The sequence below is a fragment of the Fukomys damarensis genome, unplaced genomic scaffold (genome assembly GCF_012274545.1).
Source record: "Fukomys damarensis isolate Sample0158 unplaced genomic scaffold, DMR_v1.0_HiC HiC_scaffold_20, whole genome shotgun sequence".
NCBI classification, from domain to species: Eukaryota; Metazoa; Chordata; class Mammalia; order Rodentia; family Bathyergidae; genus Fukomys; species Fukomys damarensis.
In genome coordinates this window covers 40,941,846-40,944,317 of record NW_022900932.1, presented here as the reverse complement: position 1 = coordinate 40,944,317, position 2,472 = coordinate 40,941,846, and the positions used below count along the sequence as shown (strand labels likewise).

The 2,472-nt window shown below is 47.5% G+C and overlaps 1 pseudogene; it reads right to left on the bottom strand.

Annotated features, from left to right (window-relative positions):
• Positions 1–1,197: 1,197 nt before the first annotated feature.
• Positions 1,198–1,878, bottom strand: LOC117287034 (annotated as a pseudogene).
• Positions 1,879–2,472: the final 594 nt, after the last annotated feature.

Sequence of the window (2,472 nt, the reverse complement as noted above, 5' to 3'; positions counted from 1 at the left end):
GAGAGAGAGAGAGAGAGAGAGAGAGAGAGAGAGAGACAGAGAGAGAGAGAGAGACAGAGAGAGAAATTTGCAGGTTTGGCTGTTTTCCAGGCTTCTGTTCACCAGAGACTCCCCTCTATCCTCTTTACCCCTCTCTACTTCCTAATATCCTTATCCTTCTCTTCACTCCCAGCTGTCTTGGTGGAACCCCCTCCGGCCAGTTCCATCTGGGCACCTTCTCCGATCTTGAGCTATCATTCAGTCCTTCCAGGTACTGCCTCAGCCAGGGAGCCAAGTTCTGGCAGAGGCCTTCCCGGAAATAATTCACTGTGAAAGGTGGGCTTGTTCTCTTCAGAGAGTGAAGCAGGCTGCAGAGAAGGAGGAGAGCAGCCTGACCCCAACCCTAACTTCACTCCCTCACAAGGACTTTGGAATCCGCCCTTCCCTTCCTGTGTCTGGGACGACCTCCATCCTTAATGAAATGGGAGAAACAGAATGTCAAGACTCGTTTCCTTTCCAAATAAAAAAGGAGCAGACCGAATAGCATTTTAATGCTGCCTGGCAAGGGTGGGGTGGGGGAGGAGGAGGAGGCTGACTCACCCTTTCTTTGCCAGTGATCCGGGAACTTGGCCCACACTGCTTTCTCCATGAACTTGAAGGGCAATGTATCACTCTGAGAGAGGCACTGCAGTTTCTCCAAATGTCCCACTTAGGGTCTTTATGTGCAAGGTCACTTGTGGAGTATGTTTGTATTTAGAGGGAACCGGACAGGAGCCACTGAAGAAATTTCAAGTAAGACCCTGCTCTATTCCAGGGCCTGTGCCCAGTACAGTAGAAAACAGAAGAAATATTTAAAACACTAGGAACTATAAGGAGTTGCATGAAAGGAGCACACCTTAAGAAATGGGTTGCAGGAAATGGGCTTTAAAAATATTTTTAGATATTTGTAAAACAGCTTTATTCTGATTCTGAATGCAAAAGAATGAGAGTGACAGTAACTTACAAGATTTCACCACTAAATATTATGACGTGACTGTAACAGTCTTATACTTGAAACACAAGAAGGAAACAACTACCTTCCAAGCAGCTAAATATACAGGTCCAAAAAATGAAGGCTCAGCTGCCACGTTGAGGCTGAAGCCCACTAATTTCCTCCTGTATCCCCAACGTGAACCACACTTGCGCTTAGTAAGTGGGACACACGCAGCCCTGCTGGTATCATAGGACAGCTCCTAGAAAACCCGTCTTCTGACACAGGGCTCCTGCTTTGCTTCCTCCCAGGTCACCATCTTCATCTGAGAAAGCAGGGGTCTGAGCAACTTCTCAGTCCCTCTAATATTGTGCTGCTAAGGCTGGGCCCGTGTCAACCTCTAGTGGGACAAGTTCAGGTCTCCCATGAGCTTTTTGGAGAACCAGAGGAAGGCCTTTCACAGTTGTAGCTACTTTCAGCAGAAATGTCGTACTGAAGATTCTTCTTCCGCTGAAAGACAATAGATTTTTGCCTTCAGTTTCCTGACCTTAATGTCCATTTTGTTGCCAGTGGGGTTGTTCCCACACACTCGCACAGATCTATCTCTGTGTCGGCTGTACACATTCTCATAGGTAAGTCTTGAAGTCATGTTGAACATGAAAGCAGCACTCACTCTGGATCGCTGTGGGTTGGCAGTGCTCGGAGTGCCCCTAGCTGCTTCCCGGGGTCCCCAGAGGCCCGCCACACCTGGCACCACTGCTCAGAAGTGGGCTCTAGATTAGAGATACGAATTTGGACAAGAGGCACGAGAGCATGAGAAAGACAAGAATTGGCAGTGATCACGGTGTGGTGGGAAAGCAGAGATAGATGTGCTTGGCCGTGAGGGCTGGGGCTTCCGTGAGTTTGAGATGATATGGGTTGGAGGAAGTACTTTTTTGTTCTGTAAGGAATAGGAGACTTTAGTTTGTCTTTACCCAGAAGCAAAGCAATGAGAGCAGAGCGTTAGAAAGCTTGGCCAGGTTGGCTCCAGGAGAGACACAGAAAAAAAAGGTCAGTCAAGGAGACACTGTACAAAGGCAGGTGAGAAGAGAAAACCACTCGGCAGGGGCAGGGCCGCGGGCCTGATTAGATGTTGGTGGAAGAAGGCAGCCCCAGCTCTTCTGAGGAAGCTGTCTTAGCGGCCCCAGAGTGCAGAAAAGTCTTTTGACTGGGCTAGTGGGGCCATAACTGTCCAGCTAATAAACAGTGGCTTTCTGCTTAAGTGAATGATGCACAGGACACTGCTGGTACAATATGTGCTTGGTGCCACCTAAGCGATGCAAGCAGTAACATCTATGGCTGCCTGTTTCCAATTGCTTGTTTTATAGTCAGCAATGATGGCCAACATTTGAAAGTCAGTGGGCATATTTTATTTCGCTCAGTGAATGAGTTTTTGCTTCTTTATGGGAAATCCAATTTTCAGAATTTCAATTACTCTTTCATTAGATAGGACTCATGTTTTTATGGACCTTTTTGGAAGAGTT